We start from the raw sequence: 25,347 nt of genomic DNA on the forward strand, positions 1-25,347 counted from the left end.
CAAAATAGCCAAGCTTGATAGAGGATGCGCCAAATGAATTGGCGCACCCCCATACCAATGAGAGGAGGTGCCAATAGCATTGGCACACATGCATTGGGTCTCATGAGGAGGCATCAATGCTTGTGGCACCTGCATTGGCCCTCATGAGGAGGCGCCAATGCCTCTGGCGCATGAGTGCATTTTGCATGGTGGGCGCCAATTCATCTGGCGCCTGCATGTGATGGTCGTGTGGGCGTCAATTCATCTGGCGCCCACGTGGTTTGTCCAATAGATGTTCCGTTTCTATAAATACCACGCCTTGTATACAATTATTTTCACTCAAATTCATCTCCTAATACCATAAGTTGTCTAGTTCAACCATCAATTTTAAAATACCTAAAACAATATTATGGCAGTATAGTATTGTCCGACGATTCAACCGAGTATGAGAAAATAATAAAAGCTCGGAGTTACATTATTATTTTATTTGGTAACTTTTTGTTTCTAGAAAGTACAAGTAATTGTGTGAATATAATGTATTTACCTTTATTACGCAACATTAATAAGGTAAACACTTATAGTTGGAGTTCAGCTGTGTTGGCCCATCTATATAGTGCAATATGTAGAACTGCAAAAAAGAATACTTGTACTTTTTTTTCATGTGCTTATTTGCTTTGAGCTTGGGGGTGGTCGAGAATGCCGTCGCTCGTCCCGATAAATGAGTGCCCATTCGTGTTCCCGTTTGCAACAAAGTAAGTCTAACACTTTACCATTCACCATTTAGTTAATTATATTTATTATTATAATTAACAGTAAATAATATTTTTCACTTCTTTTTATTATCTTAGGTGGTCAGTAAGGGGAATGAACTACAATAGGTGTCTGAAACACACTATTGTAGTCTATCGAAATCTATTGGACCACATTATACATGACGATGTAATAATCCTACCGAACTATATTTTAATTTAAAATTACTTCTCAAATTATTTTCCATCTAACCATTTGGTTTTGTTTTACAGTTTGTTTGGAGGTCACATCTGGGTCTGAATCATGATTTGAACCATGACGATGCTGCAGTTTGGACAGCGAAGACACCGATTATCCGATTCACTACGGTGGAAATGCACCAAAGTGATCGGGTCAAACTGCAGTTCGGAATGCTACAACAGATTCCAGAATCTCTCACGTGTTTGGGGAATTGGCATCAAAAAAGGGTCGATGCACAGTGGGATTATTCTGACTGGAGAGACTTTGCAAAAGACATGTGTCGTCAATGGAGGAATTGACGACAACACATCTTGAACGAACCAGTCATCCAAGATGCAAGACCCACTCAACAATATATGGTATGGTTTAGGTCTGTAACAACTCAGCAATTTGTATCTGAGCCGCGATATTTGGTGGATCCACGCCAACTTGCTTCGTCATCGTATGCCCCACATCAATTCACCACCCAACACCAATGTGAACCCACCCAAACCCAACAACCAACCACACAACATCAACCAACCACATACACCCAACAACTGAACACCCAACATCGCAACCCGTTCATGCCAACAACCCAACAACCAACCATCCAATGTCGCACCCCGTTCATACCACCCACCCAAACATAAAACTAAGAATCAAACCCCGCATCCACAACCGTCTACAACCCATATAATTCATATGGGTCACTTCATCGTAGCCCCCCACCAATGAACATCCAACCATTGTTTAACTATAGTACGCCCCAAGAACCATTGCTTCGTTTACAAAATGACTCAATGGCCCAATTTGGGCAACTATACCGTCCCCAATTCACCCAACCCCAACGCCCTAACTACGATGACATGGGCACCGAACTCCATTATGGAAGCGTCGTTGCCCAGAGCCCCTCCGGATATTGGGAGCAAATGATGACACATTTGTCAAATACCGCAGGAACTTCCGTCGGACCTTCCAACCAGCCATCGCTCGATCAGGTCAGCACCCAAAGACCACCAACACCTCAAGAAAATCGTGGGAGACCTCGGAGACAAACTAACGCACCGGGATGTGGAACCGGGGGACGTTATAATCGGGCGGGTCATTAGTTTTTTGTCTGTCCAATGTAACCAATTATTACATATTTAATGAATTTATTTATTTTTCATTATTATTTCTTATGTATTATATAATAAATATTAAATATTAAAAAAAAATTTAAAAATTTAAAAAACTAAATAAATATAAAAAAATTGAAAAAATAATAGGAGGGGGTGTATGTGGCAGGTGAATTGGCACATGCACCCACCATGCAAAATGCACTCAGGCGCCAGAGGCATTGTTGCCTCCTCATGAGGGCCAATGCAGGCGCCACAAGCATTGGCGCCTCCTCATGAGGCCCAATGCTTGTGCGCCAATGCTACTAGCGCCTGCTCTTATTGGTATGAGGCTGCATCAATTTATCTGGCGCATTCTCTACCAAAGTTGGTTATTTTGGTATTTTTTAAAAAAATTGGTTATTTTCGATTTATTTTTTTTGAAAAATTTGGTAATTTTGAAATATATATATATATATATATATATATATATATATATATATATATATATATTAAGATTAAAAAATATTTAGTCAAATTGATTGTGCTTAATTTCAAACAATATTTTTAGTAATACTTTTAAAATTATTTTATTTTTATTTTAACATTAAAAATATCATCACCCTCATACTATATTAATTATTTATATATTAAAATAAATATATAATTTTTGTTAATAATAAAATTGAGAAAATTACACAAATAAAAATTTAAGAAAATTATTAAATAATTTTTTAAAAATTAAATATCATAAAAGATAAAAAAATGATGTATAATTTAAAAAAAAAAAATGAATTGCATATATTATACTACAAATTTTATAAACTAATATGTGGCCCCCACAATTTAAAATCTCTGACTTCGCCCCTGGTCGTAATGCTCTCAATTTTTTATATATTTCGTTTGCCTTAAGAAAAATTTTTTTTTCAATAAAACTAAAAATAAATAATTTCTTTTTTAATAATTATTAGATTAAAACTTTTAGAGGAGTATCAATGTTCAAATGTCAATTTTTTTTTTAAATTCCTAATTTATCATTTACGAATGAATTGAATATAGTCAACAAGGACGGAGAAATTTTTTATAATTACCTATATATATATATATATATATATATATATATATATATATATATATATATATATATTTATATATATATATATATATATATATATATATATATATATATATATATATTGAAAGTCTATTTTTAAATTAAAATATAGTCAAATTGATTGTGCTTAATTTCAAACCATATTTTTAGTAAAACTTTTAAAAATATATTTTTTTAACATTAAAATATCATCACCCTTGTACTACATTAATAATTTATTTATAGAAATAAATATATAATTTTTTCTAATAATAAAATTGAGAAAATCACACAAATAAAAATTTAAGAAAATTATTAAATACTTTTTTTAAAATTAAATATCATAAAATATAAAAAAAACTGATGTATAATTTTTCTTTTTAAATACAAATATGTCGCCCCCACAATTTAAAATCTCTGACTACGTCCCTGGTCTCATTTTCTTTTCTCTCTCTCTCTCTCTCTCTCTATATATATATATATATATATATATATATATATATATATATATATATATATATATATATATATATATATATATATATATATATATATATATATATATATATATATATATATATATATATATATATATATATATATATATATATATATATATATATATCATATTTCGTTTGCCTTAAAAAAAGACATTGTTCAATAAAACTAAAAACAAATAATTTATTTTTTAATAATTATTAGATTAAAACTTTTAGAGGAGTAACATTGTTCACATGTCAACAACTTTTTTTTTTTAAATTCCTAATTTATCATTTAGGAATGAATTGAATATAGTCAAGGACGGAGAAAATTTTAGTCTTAAATACAAATTAATGTTTTTGATTGATTCTACCCGTTTTAAAAAGAAAAACCTTTAATAGTACAATAAGTATAATCTTTTTTCATCCATGATAAATCTATAAATTAAGAAATGTAATTTTTATCACCCATCAAAATTCAAAGAATGGCAACTTCTACATATTTATCCTTATTGCTCACTATTTCAATGATCTCTATTTCTCATGCCCTTTCACCAACACCTAGTCCCAAATCCAATCCAAAATTGTATGAAATTGTGTGTGAAGGTGTAGCAATGTTCGGTGAAGAAGAACGTTGCTTGAAACTTCTAGAACCCAACTCTCAAATCACTTCTGCCAAAGATTTTTTTACCCTCTCTAAGGTATATTTAGAGATGTCAATAGAGAAGGCAACGAAAGGTCAAGACTACCTTAAAAGTTTAATGAATAAATACCCTTCTTCTCAAGCCCTTGAAATGTGTGCAACCCGAGATTATGGTGATCTTATTGCAGGATTTCAAAGAGCTATACGTGAATTACCCAGAGAACCAGATGGTGCAAGTTGGGAGATCCATATTGTTGGCGATGATATTGACTTTTGCAATCTACAATTGGCTCAAGAAAATATAGTTCATGATCCTTCAATTACTGCACTTAACAGTGACATGTCATTTCTTTGTTTAATTGCAGGTGAAGCCATAGACCATATATAAATCATTGAGATGTGTTGTTTTTGTTCAATAATAACAGTTTGACCTTAAAATTTTAAAGGTTGAATTTTAAATATGAAAAAAAGTTGTAAAATGATCACTAGTATCATTTTTATTAATAATCATAACTCCAATCTGATTATATATCTTGTTCAAAATAAGTTTCACAAAGATATTATAGGTCAAATTCTCTCTCCATCAAAACTCTAATCTGATTTACTCAGTGAGGGTCCTATGGATAATACATCTTTTACTTATTCATATGGTAAGTCATATTACTCATCCAATGATTCGCCGAATTTTTCCTTTCCTGATATTAAGATTCCATTTACTGTGAGAAAAGATATTCATGGCCCTAACGTGCAAATTGCTTAGAGGAAAGGTTATTCAACATGCACTAAACACCCCATGTCTACTTACTAACAGCAAGGAAATTCAATCCATAAATTTGATTTACACAAAAACACTGATGACAGGTTGTAAGACAATAACTTAACTAGAAAAGAAGATAACTCTTGAATGATGACAACAATTCCCCAGTAAAGATATTACTTACTATTCTACAAACATTAAAGTATATTGCAATGAAACGAACAAGCATTAAATGTTAAACTTGACTTTAAATTTTCAACTCTTCTACAAACACTAACAAGTTGGTATGCTATCATAATCTTGCATAGGTAAGCACTTACATAATCTTCCATAGGTTCCTCTCTATATCTATTGATTCCATTATAGAAATCTTCATTCACTCATTCCCACAAAAATGGAATCCCAAGAATCCCAACATCACTTTGTACTATTTTCACTAATGTCCCCAGGTCACATGCTTCCTATGATAGACATAGCAACAACATTAACACAACAAAACAACATCATCGTTACCATTGTCACCACTCCACACAACGCTTCTCGTTTCTCTCTATCTTCTCACAATATCCGAATACTTCAACTTCAATTCCCATCTCAAGATGCAGGCTTTCCAGAAGGGTGTGAGAATTTCGACATGCTTCCAATGGGCTACACTTTCGTCGCCGCGGCAAATAGTCTTCTTCAAGAACAAGCAGAACAATCCTTTGAAAAGCTAACACCAAAGCCAAATTGTATAACTTCTGATGTTGGTTTTCCTTACACTTCTTAAATTGCTAATTATCGCATTTCGAAAAATACGATTCCTCGCGATGATCGGGGAAAAAATTAATATTCGAATAGAGTCGCCACCGAACTTTATTTACCCCAATAAAGGGATAGGAAAATATGGATAAAACATTTAGGAAATGGAATAATGGTCATCGCAACCATATTCGGGTTGGGGAGTGGATTACGCAAGGGGAAGGTATTAACACCCCTTAAATCCGTTGTACTCAACAAGAACCTTTTAGTTCTAATTTTCATTTCGTGTGTTAATTTATGTTTGTTTGTTATCTTTGGATTATAAAATATTGAAAAATAGAAATGGATGAGAACCTCAGAAAGGGAAATGAGAGGTTTTTTATTAGTGTGCTCGCGAAGATACATCAATCTCCTGCCTATGTATCCTTATGGTAAGGAAATCAGAGCATTTGTAGTTCGGGGAACTACGGTTGGTTGGTGTTTCTAAAATGAACAACTGTTTAGATCGCATCCTAAAGGCTAAACGTTGGTTTGTCTACTCTCGGCGGAGGCTTAAACATTAGTTTGTTGTGCGCATTAGAAAGGATTAACAGTGTTCCTTCTTAAAAGAGTTTTGGTCACACGGGGGTGACAATTTGAATTAATGTGTTGAATGTTTTGTTTGATTGGTTATGATCGCACGAGGGCGAGAAAAGATAGGTTTGATGTGTTGAGATATCTTTGGTTGGATGACGATTACTCGGATAGTCGAGTAAGACAACTCGTATCCTAATAACCGAGAAAGGGAATAGAAGACTCTAAACCGTTTTCTTTTTCATCCTTAATTGTAAAATGATTTAATAATGATTAAGGTGTTTTGAATGGATGACGAATACCCGGATAATCGAGTAAGACAACTCGTATTCTAATAATCGGGAAAGGGAATAGAAGACTCTAGACCGCTTTTTGTTTCATCTGAGTGATTATGAAAATTGGTTTGTGTATGGTTGATGTATTTTAGAATAAACGACAAGTACTTGAATGGCTGAGTAAGACTACTCATATCCAAGCATTTGAGAAGAGGAATTAAAAACTCAAGACCATCTCCCTTTTCATATAGTTTTGATTGAGAATGATTTGACTTATGGTATAAGTTGGTGGAGAAATGACAATTGTTCGACTGACCGAGTAAGAGAACTCGTATTCAAACAATTGAGGAGAGAAGTTGAAGACTCAAAGTTATCTTCTTTTTCATTTCATTGTTATGAAAGTGTTTTGATTTAATCGGGGTTTGGAAGTTTGTAGAGGAACGACAATTATTTGACTAACCAAGTAAGAGAACTTTTATTCAAATAGTCGAGGAGAAAAAATTGAAGACTCAAAGTTATCTCCCTTTTGGTTTCTTGTTATAAAACGATTTGATTTGTTTGTACTTAAATGAATTAGAAATGACGACCATTTGACTAACCGAGTAAGCAAACTCGTATTCAAATAATCGAGGAGAGGAGTTGAAAACTCAAAACCATCCCCCTTTTCTTTTTCAAATGAAGTGTCATTTAGATGTGATTAAGTATTTTAATTTAACTTTCGATGTCGGATCGAGGTTTTTTTAAATAAAATTATGTTTAAATCAAATAAATTCAACAACTAATCCTATGCTAATAAAAAAAAGAAATAAAGGAACTATACCAAAAACAGATGGGCCCTGAAGACCTCTAAAGCCCATTAGGGCGCACAACAGAAATAAAGGGGAAAAAAATAGGTGGGCCGAAACCCAGGAGGCCCAAGGGGCGAAAACCGCTCCGGTCCAACTGGAACCCTAAGTTGGATCTCAACCAAGTCCTTCCCACTTAGGGGAATTCGCGGAGAACGAAGAGGCAATCTCTTCCAATTCCAATGGTCACGTGAAAGGATTAAAGGAAGTTAATTAAATGAAACATGGAAACTTGAAAGGACAATCGGTCTTAGACAGAGTGAAGGTTGCCACCATCAATGACCGCTAACCTACTCTTAATCAGAGTAAATGAACAGATCTTCAAAGAAATCAAAACCAAGTTCCAAATTTCCTCTCTCTCTCTGCTGCTAATTTATTCTCCCCTATTCCTAAACCTTCTTAAACGCGGAAGGAGAACGCGATCTAAGTTCTCCGTTCCAAAACCTTCCAAATCTCTCAACTGTCCTACCATCACAGAATATTCATGGATTCGGTTCAACACAACAATGAAGAGTGATGAATCTTAATCTACAAAAAGGGAGCTCATAGAAGGAGATAAGTATGAATCCCTTACCCAAACTGAAGTTCTGAAAAAAATAGCACCGAGTTCAGGTAGATCTTCTGGATTCCGGCAAAGGTCCTATCCCCGTGAGCGACTCTGCGGTGAGGTGAGTTATATCTCCTCTGTTTTTCTACTGCTCTTCATATGAGTGATGTGGTTAGGGTTTGAGCCCATTTGCTTCACAAACTTGTTTTGGGAAATTTCTAACGAGTTTTCTTGGAATCTTACGGGGGTTTTGGTCGAAATTTCAAGCGATTTTGAATACTATGTGTTGGATGTTCTTTTTTCGAAAATCGTTTTCAATCCTCTCTGGGATTTTAAGAAAAAAAATTCTCTGTTTTGTTTTTAGGGTTCTTAAGAAATGTATCTTGTTGTGTTGTTCTGGGTTTGGAAAAAGTACTTCTCTGTAATCTCGTGTGGGTTTTCTAGGGTTTTCAGAAAAATTGTTGTGTGCTTTCGTGTGGGTTCTTTTGGGTTTTTAGAAAAAAATGTCTGTGTATTATTGTTGTTAACTTCCCATGAATCCGTTTATGAAGGATTTCTTAAGTCTAAAAAAAACTCCTTTTTCCATTTGTCCCATCCCAGATTATGTGGGATTTAATTTCTGTTGATTTCTTCTGCTTTAAGCCATTTTCAAAATGCTTTTTTGAGTATTTATGTTAGCCTTTTGGATAAAGCATTAAACTGAATAATTTATTTAATTGTTTTTCAGTTTCTTAAGCGCTTCTAAAAAGTGCTTTTTAATTAAGTTGTTTTCTTCTCTGCAGGTTACAACTCTGAAATGACTTGAAGGAATGGAAGGTGGCTGTAAGAAAGCACACTTGGAGGCGCGCCCAAGTCCAAGGGGTTTTCAACCTAGCTACTTGGTCTTGGTCATTAGGAACCTGTTTTTCAATAGCAGCACTTTTTTTTCTTTTCATTAATTTAAAAATGTAATTACTTTTGTTTTTTTTAAGACAAATGTGTGTTTGGACTTATCTGTAACCTGTTGGATTTGAAATCTAATAGCCATTAATAACTATGTATTCAACATGATTTTAAAATTATTTCAAACAATTTCTCCATTTTTATTTCATGTTATCTATGTATGAATGTAGAACTTTTATGTATGAAAATAAAACAGACCTTGGAAATGGATTAGTAAATTCAAATATTTGAATGCACCTCTTTAATCATGTCCTAACTAAGTAGGTGTATGAATGTGAATGGATTTATAAAGTTCAAAGTGTATTCTTAACCAAGCATGAACAAGTAGCATGAAACAAATCTAATTCAAAATATATGGAGTTATAAAGTTCAAAGTGCATTCTTAACCAAGCATGAACAAATAACATGAAATAAATCTAATTAAAAAATGTATGGTATGTACGAAGTGAAAAGATGATGATTATGAATGTGGTTGACTTATGATTAAAAATTTCCATGGAAAGCTTGAAAAGAATTGAATCATTACTTATATAAGACAATGGGATGTGTATTAATTTTTGAAAAGAAAGTGAACAGTTTAGCATATCATGAAGTGTAGTTTGGCTTAGAATTGGTTTTTTTTGAATGAAATGAATAACTATGATACATAAAGCATGTTGATTTTGTCAATAAATGTGATGGAATTATATAAAGTGGAATATGTAAATGGACTAGTAAATAGTGATCATAGAAATAATAACATGGCTCTTAATACTTACTAATAAGAAAATAGATTTTGGATTAGTAATGTAAAAAGATTCAAACCACATTTTAGATTATGAACACACTTATGCAAATGGGTCTTTGAAACAAAGAGATCTCATGGGTAAACCACAAATGGTCGGACAAAATTGGGGTATGACAGCTGCCCCCATTTAATCACCTCAAACAGGTAAGTGATAATGACAGTAGTCTTTACGCATTCACGGTGGTTTCTAATTAAATACAAGAAGACCTAGATTTTGTCCTAGGAAATGAAAGGAAGAAAATACAGGAAGAAAATGTGGTGAGAAATGGCAAAAGACATTATCCCACAGTAAAATGGAACAGTCAAGACTTTCTACGAGTCGTCAGAACAGTATCTTGGACATCATAGTCGAGATATGTTAGCAATGGAATGACATCCCTAGCTAAATCTCAAGATTTTTCAGGATGCTAGAGCAGTATAAAGAAAATTTGGCATGAAACTCTTCATATCGATGAAGCAGCATCTCAACAGTAAAAGTGAGATTCTCTGTATCGAGTCGAAGCAGCATCTTATATGATAGAATTAAGATGTTCCAGCAAGGGAAAAATACCTTAATTGAATCTAAGACTTTCTGAGGATACTTAGAGCAGCATCTCTAAAAGAAATCTGAAATGAGACTCTTCATATTGATGAAGCAGTATCGCGAACAGTAAAAATGAGATTCTCTGTATTAGGTCGAAACAGCATCTTATATGAAAGAATTAAGATATTCCGAACAAGGGAATGATACCATAATTGAATCTAAGACTTTCCGAGGATACTTAGAGCAGTATCTCTAAAAAAAATGAAATGAGACTCTTCATATTGATGAAGCAGTATCTCGAACAGTAAAAATGAAATTCTCTGTATCGGGTCGAAACAACATCTTATATGATAGAATTAAGATATTCCGAACAAGGGAATGATACCTTAATTGAATCTAAGACTTTCCGAGGATACTTAGAGCAGTATCTCTAAAAAATTTGAAATGAGACTCTTCATATTGATGAAGCAGTATCTCAAACAGAGAAATGAGATTCTTCAGATAAATGAAGCAGTATCTCGAATAAAATGAGACTCTTCATATTGATGAAGCAGCATCTCAAACTGATAAATGAGATTCTCCAAATAAATGAAGCAGTATCTCGAACAGATAAATGAGATTCTTCAGTTAAATGAAGCAGTATCTCGAACAAATGAAGGAGATTCTTCAAATAAATGAAGCAGTATCTCGAACAGATAAATGAGATTCTTCAGATAAATGAAGCAGTATCTCGAATATTCGTCTGTTGGGGGAATTTTTGAAAAGACTCCTTTGGAGGGAGATTTACTTGAAATGCTCTGCAGGGGAAAAGCTCATAAGAGACTTTTTAGGGTAACCTCTGCTTGGGGAGCAATGACTGTAAAGAAAATTGCTGGGAATATCATTATTAAAAAAAGTTGAAAAGTGATTTGCTGAGAAATAACCCTACGAGCCTATGTAGGGTAATGACTTCATTTGGAAATGAGGAATGTCCGAGACATATACGAATGACCTTGGATCCTGTTATTTTATATTTGATTCTTGCATAATATCCCACTTTGGATGGGAATTCCATGCATGGGATGTATGCAAGTATGCAATTTCGCTGGGGATATTTGGTTGTGCATGTAGGAATGCGAATGATTTTTATTTTGCTGAAATTCCCATTTTGTGGGAGTGTTATGCATGAGTATGCTGATGATTGATATGACTGTGTTTTTTTTGAATTCCCTTGTTTGGCAGGGAATTATGCCTGAAATGATGCCTGTGATGTATCTAGGAATGCAACTGGGTAATTGGATATGCCCCGGTTAGGACATTTCGCTTTGAGGTATGATGCCAACAACATGGATTTTTTTATCATTAGGGCGATCAATGGAGTTCGAATTTTAATGCCCCTGCTAGGTGGTTTTGGGGAATATATTTGGGTTGTTCTGAGTCATTGAAAGGTTCAGACTTTTCAACACGCGATACTCCGTCCATGATTTATCAATGTTTCTGTTGGAAATGTGAGGGGGCCTTGCCCCGGTCTGGCAATACCATGAGTACATTTATGAGAGGTATGAATCAGTAGTTGAAAGGAACATAACCGTCTGCAATCAGTCCTACACCTTTATGAAAGACAAGAGTGAATCTTGGGGACTAAAGGATTCGTCCGCTTACTGTTTCAAAAGCAATTTTACCACTTTATTCAAACATGCATTTTATTTTCTCCAATAGTTTTTAAAAGTGATGTTTATCAAAAATAAAAGGTGCTTTGCACACAAACGGATAAAATAAAAATGATTTGGGCACACTTTGTTGAGAAAAATTCTCTTTTATTGATTTGACCCTTAAATGGGTGATTGTACATAAAGACACAATTCCTTAATGAGGTAATTGTTGTGCATAGAAACAAAATGGCATTGAGAATTGAGTTCTTATTGAGTTTCCACACTGCTATGATCCTTATGTCTTTGATAGCCCGAGCACTTTGCTTTTGAAAAGTGAGGTAGATCGATTCTTTGTCTTCGAGGGTATGTCAGATGTCCGTAAGTAAAACTTTTTGCCTTGGAATTAATCCCTAACTTTTGCCTGAACCGCCCTTTCGGGTTTTTGATCCACCGGGATACCCATTTTTGCCTGAGTCGCCTTTTCGGGTTTTCAACTCAGCGGGTCAAATTCTTTTATTTTTATCCCTAATTTTTGCCTGGATTACCCTTTCGGGTTTTCGATCCACCGGGATAGCCATTTTTTTGTCTAAATCGCCCTTTCAAGTTTTCAATTTAGCGACTGTTATTATTCCACTTTTTTAGGCGAAGTACTTTTTAACAACATCAGTATTGGTGGGAAGCGGCAACTCATCACCGTCCATAGTTGCTAGAATTAGAGCGCCTCTGGAAAAGGCTTTAACCACCACAAATGGGCCTTCATAATTTGGTGTCCATTTCCCTCTAGAGTCCTTGTGAATGGGCAAGATTTTCTTCAGTACTAAATCTCCCTCTTGAAACACCCTGGGACGAACTTTCTTGTCGAATACCTTTTTAAGACGCCTCTGATAGAGTTGACCGTGACCTAACGCTTTCAAGCGTTTCTCCTCAATAAGGTTGAGCTCGTCATACCTTGATTGAACCCATTCCGCCTCGTCTAGCTTAGCCTCCATCAGGACTCTCATCGAGGGGATCTCTACTTCTATAGGGAGAACTGCTTCCATGCCGTATACCAAGGAATAAGGAGTTGCCCCTGTTGAAGTTCGTATCGATGTGCGATAGCCATGTAACGCAAAAGGTAACATCTCGTGCCAATCCTTGTACGTAACAACCATCTTTTGGATGATTTTCTTGATATTTTTATTTGCAACTTCAACAGCCCCATTCATCTTAGGTCGATAGGGTGATGAGTTATGGTGCTCGATCTTGAATGTTGCGCATAACTCATCCATGGTCTTGTTGTTGAGATTAGACCCATTATCAGTGATGATTTTATTGGGAATACCATATCAACATATGATGTTATTTTTCAAGAAACGGGCGACTACATGCTTTGTGACGTTCGCATAAGACGCGGCTTCCACCCATTTGGTAAAATAATCTATGGCCACTAAGATAAATCTGTGTCCATTTGACGCTTTGGGTTCTATCATTCCAATCATGTCGATGCCCCACATAGAGAAAGGCCAAGGTGATGCTATGACATTTAGCGGGGTAGGCGGTACATGTATTTTGTCAGCATAGATTTGGCACTTGTGGCATGTTCTGGTATAATGATAGCAATCGGTTTCCATGGTCAACCAATAGTAACCTGCCCTTAGAATTTTCTTGGCCATGGCATGCCCAGTGGCATGCGTATCGAAAGAACCTTCGTGTATGTCCCTCATAAGCTGATTTGCTTCATGTTTGTCCACACACCTTAACAAAACCATGTCGTAGTTTTGCTTGTACAATACTTCTCCATTCAAGAGGAACTTTGATGCCAATCCCTGGAGGGTCCTTTTGTCAAGGCTGGAAGCCTCTGCCGGATACTCCCTCTTCTCCAGGTACTGTTTGATATCAAAGAACCAGGGTTTATAATCTGGCTCTTTTGCTGTCGCCCGGTAATGAGCAGGTTCGTCAAAACGTCTAATCTCAATATGAGGCTGATGGTTGGGCCATATTAATTTGTACATGGAGGCTAAAGTTGCTAAGGCATCTGCCATTTGATTCTCTTCTCGAGGAATGTGAGAGAAAGTGATTTCGTCAAACTTTGGGAGTAACTTCAGCATATAATCCCGGTATGGAATTAGGTTAGCATGTCTTGTTTTCGAATCGCCTCTGATCTGATGTATAACTAGAGCGGAGTCCCCGAATACTTCTAGTATCTTGATCTTCAACTCAATAGCTTCTTCCAACCCTAGTATGCAAGCTTCATACTCAACCATGTTATTTGTGCAGGTAAAACAGAGCTTTGCGGTGAATGGTAGATGGAAATTCTTGGGAGACATCAGCACTGCCCTAATTCCATGGCCTATTGCATTCGAGGCACCATCAAACATGAGCGTCCAACCTGCTCTTGGCTCGAGGCTTTCCTCTAGTTCAGAGTCTTCAACATCCTTAACAACCATGATGTCCTCATCTAGAAAGTCAAATTTCAAAGATTGGTAATCCTCTAGTGGTTGGTGAGCAAGATGGTATGCTAGTATGCTTCCCTTGATCGCTTTTTATGTAACATATTGGATATCATATTCTGACAACAACATCTGCCATCGAGCAATCCTACCAGTGAGAGTTGGTTTCTCGAATATGTATTTGATGGGATCCATTTTAGATACCATCCAAGTTGTGTGAGTTAGCATGTACTGCCTGAGATGCTTAGCAGCCCATGTGAGTGCACAACAAGTCTTCTCGAGTAATGAATATCTGGTCTCACAATCATTAAATTTCTTGCTCAGATAATAGATGACATGCTCTTTTCTACCAGTCTCATCTTGTTGTCCTAATACACAACCCACGGATTCATCGAGCACGGTTAGATACATGATGAGAGGTCTTCCTTCGGCAGGGGGCATTAGAATCGGTGGCTCTTGCAAGTATTCCTTGATTTTATCAAAGGCTATCTGACAGTCCTCATTCCACTCCACACCTTGATTCTTCCTCAGAAGCTTGAATATTGGTTTGCATGTTGCAGTAAGGTGAGAGATAAACCTGGCGATGCAATTTAGTCTCCCCAAGAAACCACGAACCTCTTTCTCAGACTTTGGTGCAGGCATGTTCTGAATGGCTCGAACCTTGTCAGGATCTACTAAAATTCCCTTTTGGCTTACAATAAAGCCTAAAAGCTTCCCAGATCGAACCCCAAATGTGCATTTATTAGGATTAAGTCTCAACCTAAACTTCCTCAAAAGAGTGAATAGTTTCTCCAGGTTGGTGATGTGCTCTTCTTCTGTCTGGGATTTGGCAATCATGTCATCGACATACACCTCGATCTCTTCATGAATCATGTCGTGAAAGAGAGTCACCATGGCACGTTTATATGTTGCCCCAACGTTTTTTAAACAAAACGACATTACTTTGTAACAAAAGGTTCCCCAAGGAGTAATGAACGTGGTCTTCTCCATGTCATCGAGATCCATTTTAATTTGGTTGTATCCTGAGAAACCATCCATGAAGGAAAACACGGAGAATTGAGTTGTGTTATCCACCAGTACATCAATGTGAGATAATGGGAAATCGTCTTTGGGACTAGCTCTATTTAAGTCTCGGTAGTCTACGCACATGCAGACTTTTCCATCTTTCTTCGGAACTAGTACAATGTTGGCAACCCATTGTGGGTATTTAGTGACTTCCAGGAAACCAGCGTCAAACTGCTTTCTCACCTCTTCTCTGATCTTGAGAGCCATATCTGGTCGGGTTCTTCTTAGCTTTTGTTTGACAGCAGGGCATTCTTCTTTAAGGGGAAGCTTGTGGGTCACGATGTTAGTGTCTAATCCGGACATGTCTTGGTATGACCAAGCAAACACGTCGTCATATTCGTGGAGGAGTTCTATCAGTCTTGTCTTTACTATATTTTAAAGCGCCGCGCCTACCCTTACTTCTCTCTTATCTTCTTCTGTCCCTAGATTGATAACTTCAACGTCTTCCTGGTGTGGTTGAATGACCTTTTCTTCTTGTCTGAGTAATCTGGCATACTCTTCAGGGAGTTCGCAATCTCCCCCCACTTCGTCTTCAGCTTGGTAGATTGGACAATCAAAGTCATATTGGACCATAGCAGTGTCGTTATCAATGGTCTCGGTGGTGTTTCTGCATGTTATGATTTATGCAATTTATTTAGAAAGTGCGTGCATAAAAACTGATTGCCATTTTGTAAATAGATCAAAACGAAAGACAAGGAACAAAAATTTGAATGCAAAACGTCTTTTCATTAATGATAAAAAACTCTTGACAAAGATAAAGGAGGCCCTACAACATGCCACTGTGCCTTGGGCAGAGCACAAGGTTTTGTCTAAAAATGATAAAATTACTTTTGAAATATTTGGGGAACTTCCACAGCCTTCCAGTTTGTTAGTTCTTCATTAGGTGCGGCTTAACGCATCCAGCTGGACACCCCCTCCTTGCGGTCTTCTTCACTGATCGTTGCCACCTGCTTGCCAAAGATGTGGCCAGCGCTGGTGAATGTTTTCTCCACAGAAGGAATCTTATCTTTGTCAGATTGGTTACCAACTTTGTATGATGATGGGTCATACCCAAGCCAAACTTGTCTCGTTTCTCTTTCAATTCCACCACTTTGCCCCAACCTTGTGTATCTCCACTTTCCATAACAGCTTTAGCTCCTTGCCATGAGGCCATGGATGGTCTGGATTTCGGGACCTCCAGGGTCTGTTGAATGGCCATCATGTTTACTACTTCCAAGGATTGGAAGGGTGTCTCAGTGATTTCACCATCCACCTCGATATAAGTGACTAACCAAGATATCTTTTTCTCCTCCAACCACAATTATCTTGTCATTTGTGATGAATTTTAGTTTTTGATGCAGAGTGGAGGTGACAGCACCTGCGAAGTGAATCCAGGGTCTCCCGAGTAAGCAACTGTAACCAGGATGTATATCCATGACCAGGAATGTAATATTAAAAATTATTGGACCTATCTTGGTTGGTAAGTCAACCTCTCCTATCACTGCTCGCCTTGAGCCATCAAATGCTTTTACGATTAGGGTGCTGGGCTTCATACTTATCCCTTCCACTGGCAGCTTTATCAAAGTCGTCTTTGGCATGACGTTCAATGAGGAACCTGTGTCTACCAACACCCTTGACAGTATAGTATCCATGCATTTCAAAGAGATGTGGAGAGCCTTGTTATGGTTCTTTCCTTCAATCGGTAGTTCGTCATCATTAAAACCCAAGAAATTTCCAGTAGTCACACAAGCTATCACGTCATCAAACTGTTCTATTGTTATGTCCTTTGTGATATGAGTGGCGCTCAATACTTTCAACAGCGAATTCCTGTGCGCTTCTGAGTTGAGCAGTAGAGATAACATGGAAATTTTAGAAGGTGTTTGGTTTAGCTGGTCCACCACCTTGTAATCGCTCTTCTTGATTATTCTTAAAAACTCCTCATCCTCCTCACGAGTGACAGCAGCTTTAGGAGACAGGTGCAAGTCTTGCATCCCCTGATTAGGGATGGGGATCTGGACAACGACCTCCTTCCCTTTAGTTCTTTCAGAAGTATCATCAGTTCTTGGTGCGAACACCCGACCACTGCGCGTCATTCCTGCTGGCCCCACAATTGAAGTGACATTTGGTTCGTTAATCCTTAAAGGTTTATCTTCCTGCCCCTGCTTAAAATCTCTGGGCTGATATATCCATGGGACTGCCTTCTCATCTTTATATTCGAATGGTGCTGGGAACTCTATCACCAATGGGCTTATAGGTATTTCTACTTTGACCTCGTCATAGGGGATATCTACCACGGCTATCTCTTCCTGACGCTTGCTCTTGACATGGTAAGTTATATGTAACTCGCCTCGATCCAGCATTTGTTGTATAAAACTCCTCAACTCTTCATTATTCTCTTCCTCAACCAGCTCTTCCAGAATCAGACCACTCTTCAGCAATTGTACTCCTATCATCGTGATAGGGATTTGAATCTCTTCAACCTTACGAATCAGTTTGCCTTCATCACTCTCCTCAATGGCACTGACGGAAGCATCCTTATGCGTCGGCATAGGTTGGTATTCACGTTCGGGCGTCTTGGAGTGAAAGAAACGGCTTTGGCTTCGATCAAGTCTTGTACTTGATTCTGAAATGCGAAATAGTTTTCCAAGGTATGACCAGGTGCTCCCATGTGAAATTCGCAATGGGCATTAGCGTCATATCCAGGTGGATATGGAAAAACAGTTGGTTTTAACTCCCTCAATGTTAGAAGGCCCTCCTTTTGCAGATATGGGAATATCTGACTATAAGGTACTGGTAGAGGATCAAGTTGTCTTCTTGAAGGTCTTGGCTTGAACTGTCTTGGTGGTGCGGTATTATGCTGATGATGATGTTGATGATGTTGTGGCTGATACATTTGTTGTTGCTGTATTGGTTGTTGATAGGGTATGGGTACCACGACAGTGACTTGACCATATGAAGCTTGTTGCTTTGCTTTATAGTTCCTGGATATGGCGTTTGTTTCACCTTCTCTTTTCTTTAGGAAGCCTCTAGAATATTTCTTTGGTGTGCTAGATGCTGTCACTGCTCCAAGAATCTTTCCATCCCTTAACCCCTTCTCTATGCGGTCTCCAATCGTGACGAGATGTGCGAAGTCACATGCCACACTACTTACTAATCGATCAAAGAATGAGTCCTTCAAGGTGTCCACAAATATCCCGGTCATTTCCTTCTCAGACAATGGTGGTTCTACCTGAGCAGCCAACTCTCTCCACCGCTGGACGTATTCCTTGAATGGCTCACTCTTCTTCATAGCCATCCCTTGCAACTGCATTCGGTCGGGTGCCATATCTAAGTTGTATTTGTACTGACGGAGAAATGCGTCAGCCAAATCCTCCCAACTTTGAAATCGCCCCTGTTCTAAACTCATATACCATCTCAGAGATGCTCCACTCAAACTGTCTTGGAAATAGTGTACAAGTAGTTTGTCATTTTCGGTATGAGCAGCCATTTTCCTGAAGTACATCACGAGGTGACTTCTTGGATAAGTTTGTCCTTTGTATTTCTCGAAATCAGGGGTTTTAAATTTAGTCGGGATGACTAAATTCGATACCAAACGCATGTTCATGACAGAAGCACCGAAGATATTGTTTCCTTCCATGGCTTTGATCTTCTTTTCCCGGGCATGGAGCCTATCTGCAGCAGGATCTGAAAGTATCTTAGGCTTTAGTTGATCAGGCATATAGAATGCATCATACTGGTCATCTCCAATTTCGGATCCATGATGCGTAGACGTATCAGAAGGTTCTGCACGGTCTCCATCTCCTTTGCCTCCTACTGGTATCTGAACCAATCTCTTCTTGGTGGGGACGTAACTTTCGCCTTGGGGATTCGGACCCGGTGCACCACCATTCCTTCTTGCCCTAGCTTCTTCCTCGTCGCTCCTCTCTCTCTGAGCGATCGCAAGCATTGTTTCTAACAACTGATCCATCTTCTCCTGGATCGTATTAATGTCTGCCCTCATGGTAACCTGGTTGGCCTTAACTTGCTCTAGTGTCATCTTGTATTTGCTTCGCGTCTCGTACCGGTGTTGATTAGTCAGTGTGGCTGGATAAAGGGTAAAAAGGTTGGGTAAGTTTTTTTGATTTTCATGAAGCGTGATGCATAATGAAGATGCGAATATGATTCCTCGCGATGGTCGCGGAAAAAATTAATGTTCGAACAGAGTTGCCACCGAACTTTATTTACCCCAATGAAGGGATAGGAAAATATCGATAGAACCTTTAGGAAATGGAATAATGGTTATCACAACCATATTCGGGTTCGGGAGTGGATTACGTAAGGGGAAGGTATTAGCACCTCTTACGTCCGTTGTACTCAACGGGAACCTTTTAGTTCAAATTTGCATTTCGTGTGTTAATTTATGTTTGTTTGTTATCTTTGGGTTATAAGATATTGAAAAATAGAAATGGATGAGAACCTCAGAAAGGGAAATGGGAGGTTTTTTATTAGTGTGCTCGCGAAGATACAATAATCTCCTGCCTACTTATCCTTATGGTAAGGAAATCAGAGCATTCGTAGTTCGGGGAACTACGGTTGGTTGGTGTTTCTAAAATGAACAACTATTTAGATCGCATCCTAAAGGCTAAACGTTGGCTTGTCTACTCTCGGCGGAGGCTTAAACATTGGTTTATTGTGCGCATTAGAAAGGGTTAACAGTGTTCCTTTTGAAAAGAGTTTTGGTCACACGGGGGTGACAAGTTGAATTAATATGTTGAATGTTTTGTTTGATTGGTTATGATCGCACGAGGGCGAGAAAAGATAGGTTTGATGTGTTGAGATATTTTTGGTTGGATGACGATTACTCGGATAGTCGAGTAAGACAACTCGTATCCTAATAACCGAGAAAGGGAATAGAAGACTCTAGACCGCTTTTTTTCATCCTTAATTGTAAAAGGATTTAATAATGATTAAGGTGTTTTGAATGGATGACGAATACTCGGATAATCGAGTAAGACAACTCGTATCCTAATAATCGGGAAAGGGAATAGAAGACTCTAGACCGCTTTTTGTTTCATCTGAGTGATTATGAAAATTGGTTTATGTATGGTTGATGTATTTTAGAATAAACGACAAGTACTTGAATGGCTGAGTAAGACTACTCATATCCAAGCATTTGAGAAGAGGAATTGAAAACTCAAGACCATCTCCCTTTTCGTATAGTTTTGATTGAGAATGATTTGACTTATGGTATAAGTTGATTGAAAAATGACAATTGTTCGACTGACCGAGTAAGAGAACTCGTATTCAAACAATTGAGGAGAGAAGTTGAAGAATCAAAGTCATCTCCTTTTTCATTTCATTATTATGAAAGTGTTTTGATTTAATCGGGGTTTGGAAGTTTGTAGAGGAACGACAATTATTTGACTAACCAAGTAAGAGAACTTGTATTCAAATAGTCGAGGAGAAAACATTGAAGACTCAAAGTTATCTCCCTTTTGGTTTCTTGTTATAAAAGGATTTGATTTTTTTGTACTTAAATGAATTAGAAATGATGACCATTTGACTAACCGAGTAAGAAAACTCGTATTCAAATAATCGAGGAGAGGAGTTGAAAACTCAAAACCATCCCCCTTTTCTTTTTCAAATGAAGTGTTGTTTAGATGTGATTAAGTATTTTAATTTAACTTTCGATGTCGGATCGTGGTTTTTTTTAAAAATTGCATTCTTGTGAATGAATTGAATTTATTTAGTGAATAATCCATCTACTCGATTAATTAAAACCGAATAGGTCTCATTGTAAGAAGGCCCAAGAGTAAGCCATGTGAGGTTGATGGCGATTCTTTTACAAGCGATCGACTTACAGAGGTGTTTTGGAAATGGGCTCGATATTGAATCAAGAATTATGTGGTATTTCTTTTGAAATTAGTTGAAATGGTTTTGAATCGATGAAATTTGAAATAGTTTGCCATGATTGTAACACACCACACATATGAAATCAATAATTTGTACAAATGAACAAATAAACACAAAATAATAATTCATATAAATCCCAAAAGTGAAAAATTATTTAAATTATGCTAAGTAATGAATGATGATAACTAAACATATTAATTAATTAAATAGTAGTAAATTATATAATTGATATTAGATGATTATGATAATAAAGTTTTAATTGATAAATAAAATTATGTTTAAATCAAATAAATTCAACAACTAATCCTATGCTAATAAAAAAATGAAATAGAGGAACTATACCAAAAACAGATGGGCCCTGAAGACCTCTGAAGCCCATTAGGGCGCACAGCAGAAATAAAGGGGAAAAAAATAGGTGGGCCGAAACCCAGGAGGCCCAAGGGTTGAAAACTGCTCCGGTCCAACTGAAACCCTAAGTTGGATCTCAACCAAGTCCTTCCCACTTAGGGGAATTCGCGGAGAACGAAGAGGCAATCTCTTCCAATTCCAATGGTCATGTGAAAGGATTAAAGGAAGTTAATTAAATGGAACATGGAAACTTGAAAGGACAATCGGTCTTGGACAGAGTGAAGGTTGCCACCATCAATGACCGCTAACCTACTCTTAATCAGAGTAAATGAACATATCTTTAAAGAAATCAAAACCAAGTTCCAAACTTCCTCTCTCTCTCTCTGTTGCTAATTTATTCTCCCCTATTCCTAAACCTTCTTAAACGCGGAAGGAGAACGCGATCTAAGTTCGCCATTCCAAAACCTTCCAAATCTCTCAACTGTCCTACCATCACAGAATAGTCATGGATTCGGTTCAACACACCAATGAGGAGTGATGAATCTTGATCTACAAAAAGGGAGCTCATAGAAGGAGATAAGTATGAATCGCTTACCCAAACTGAAGTTCTAAAAAAAATAGCACCGAGTTCAGCGAGATCTTCTGGATTCCGGCAAAGGTCCTATCCCCGTGAGCGACTCTGCAGTGAGGTGAGTTATATCTCCTCTGTTTTTCTACTGCTCTTCATATGAGTGATGTGATTAGGGTTTGAGCCCATTTGCTTCACAAACTTGATTTGGGAAATTTCTAACGAGTTTTCTTGGAATCTTACGGGGGTTTTGGTCAAAATTTCAAGCGATTTTGAATACTATGTGTTGGATGTTCTTTTTTCGGAAATCGTTTTCAATTCTCTCTGGGATTTTAAGAAAAAAAATTATTTGTTTTTTTTTTAGGGTTCTTAAGAAATGTATCTTGCTGTGTTGTTCTGGGTTTGGAAAAAATACTTCTTTGTAATCTCGTGTGGGTTTTCAGAAAAATTGCTGTGTGCTTTCGTGTGGGTTCTTTAGGGTTTTTAGAAAAAAATCTTTGTGTATTATTGCTGTTAACTTCTCATGAATCCGTTTATGAAGGATTTCTTAAGTCTAAAAAAAACTCCTTTTTCCATTTGTCCCATCCCAGATTATGTGGGATTTCATTTCTGTTGATTTGTTCTGTTTTAAGCCATTTTCAAAATGCTTTTTTGAGTATTCATGTTAGCCTTTTGGATAAAGCATTAAATTGAATAATTTATTTAATTGTGTTTCAGTTTCTTAAGCGCTTCTAAAAAGTGCTTTTTAATTAAGTTGTTTTCTTCTCTGCAGGTTACAAATCTGAAATGACTTGATGGAATGGAAGGTGGCTGTAAGAAAGCACACTTGGAGGTGCGCCCAAGTCCAAGGGGTTTTCAACCTAGCTACTTGGTCTTGGTCATTAGGAACCTGTTTTTCAACTGCAGCACTTTTTTTTTCATTTAATTAAAAATGTAATTACTTAAGTTTTTTTTAAGACAAATGTGTGTTTGGACTTATCTGTAACCTGTTGGATTTGAAATCTAATAGCCATTAATAACTATGTATTCAAAATGATTTTAAAATTATTTCAAACAATTTCTCCATTTTAATTTCATGTTATCTATGTATGAATGTAGAACTTTTATGTATGAAAATAAAATAGACCTTGGAAATGGATTAGTAAATTCAAATATTTGAATGCACCTCTTTAATCATATCCTATCGAAGTAGGTGTATGAATGTGAATGGATTTATAAAGTTCAAGGTGTATTCTTAACCAAGCATGAACAAGTAGCATGAAACAAATCTAATTCAAAATATATGGAGTTATAAAGTTCAAAGTGCATTCTTAACCAAGCATGAACAAATAGCATGAGATAAATCTAATTCGAAAATGTATGGTATGTACGAAGTGAAAAGATGATGATTATGAATGTGGTTGACTTATGATTGAAAATTTCCATGGAAAGCTTGAAAAGAATTAAACCATTACTTGTATAAGACAATGGGATGTGTATTGATTTATGAAAAGAAAGTGAATGGTTTAGCATATCATGAAGTGTAGTTTGGCTTAGAATTGTTTTTTTTTAATGAAATGAATAACTATGATACTAAAGCATGTTGATTTTGTCGATAAATGTGATGAAATTATATAAAGTGGAATGTGTAAATGGACTAGTAAATAGTGATTATAGAAATAATAACATGGCTCTTAATACTTACTAATAAGAAAATAGATTTTGGATTAGTAATGTAAAAAGATTCAAACCACATTTTAGATTATGAACACACTTATGCAAATGGGTCTTTGAAACAAAGAGATCTCATGGGTAAACCACAAATGGCCGGACAAAATTGGGGTATGACACTAACAAATTTGGAATTCCAAGGATTCCTTTTTATGGGGTTTGTTGCTTTTGTCTTATTTGGCAACAAAGGTAGTTATCTATACTGTTATGGAGAAACTAGCAACAGATTCTGAGTATTTTCTCATACCTGATATCCCTTAAAGAATTCAGATCACGAAAGCACAACCCCCATGGTCATTGAACGATGGAAATTGGAAGGAATTTGTGGATAAAATGGTTGCAGCTGATATGGTTTCTTATGGTGTTATTGTGAATTCTTTTGAGCAATTGGAACCTGAATATTCAAGTGACTTTAAGATATCTAGGAATGATAAAGTTTGGTGTGTTGGTCCTGTTTCACTTTGAAACAAGAATCAATTAGATATGACTCTTAGAGGGAAAAACAAGAAAGTGGTTTCTTCATTTGATGTTGAAAATTTCTTAAAGTGGCTTGATTTGCAAGAAACGAATTCGGTTATCTATATATGCTTAGGAAGTATATGTAAGTTAACTTCTCTGCAGTTCATAGAGATTGGTATCGCATTAGAAGCATGTGAAAGGCCATTCATTTGGGTTATTAGGGAGAGAAACCAAACAAAAGAGCTGAATCAATGGATCAAGGAGTCGAGTTTCGAGGAAAGGACTAAGCAAAAAGGTTTTTTGGTAAAAGGTTGGGCTCCTCAAGTATTGATACTGTCACATCCTGCAATTGGAGGATTCTTAACACATTGTGGTTGGAATTCGACGTTGGAAGCAATATGTGTTGGTGTGCCAATGATTACGTGGCCATTGTTTGGCAATCACTTTTTTCAATGAGAGGTTTGTTATGGAAGTCTTAAGGGTCGGCGTGATGGTTGGAATGGAAAGTCCTGTGAATTGGGGAGATGAAGAGAATGTTGGCATGTTGGTGAAGAAAGAAGACATTGAGAGGGCTATAGAGAAGTTAATAGACGGTGCGAGTTATGAGAGTGAAGAGAGAATAAAAAGAGGTAAAGAGCTTGCAGAGATGGCTAAGAGAAGTGTAGAAGGAGGGTTTTCTCTGTTGAATGTTACTTTGTTAATTCAAGATATTCTTCAACTCTCAACAAAGTAGATTGATTTTGTTTGATTTTTTTTTAACTTTACTTTAACAGTTGATGCTTATAGCTTCTTTTTTGTTCTGGTTATGTGGTACTTTTGGTTTAAGAGAAGTTTGAAAGTTCAATTTTGATGGTTTTGTATATTTAGTGAACTGGTTCTATGTTATGTTGTGAATGATCATATTTTTTGGTTGTGCTCCATTTTGTATATCGGTGTGTGCTATATGAGGAATACAAGCAAGCCATTTTAAACACGTTATGGGAAAGTTAGTGGGGTTCCCTCATTCGTTGCCA

At 36.6% G+C, this 25,347-nt stretch overlaps 1 pseudogene; it reads left to right on the forward strand.

Moving 5' to 3' along the window:
• The first annotated feature begins 5,396 nt into the window (after positions 1-5,396).
• LOC127125746 (UDP-glycosyltransferase 73C11-like) lies at positions 5,397-25,067 on the forward strand (annotated as a pseudogene).
• The last annotated feature ends 280 nt before the right edge of the window (positions 25,068-25,347 follow it).

The sequence above is a fragment of the Lathyrus oleraceus genome, chromosome 3 (genome assembly GCF_024323335.1).
Source record: "Lathyrus oleraceus cultivar Zhongwan6 chromosome 3, CAAS_Psat_ZW6_1.0, whole genome shotgun sequence".
In the NCBI taxonomy this organism is placed as follows: domain Eukaryota; kingdom Viridiplantae; phylum Streptophyta; class Magnoliopsida; order Fabales; family Fabaceae; genus Lathyrus; species Lathyrus oleraceus.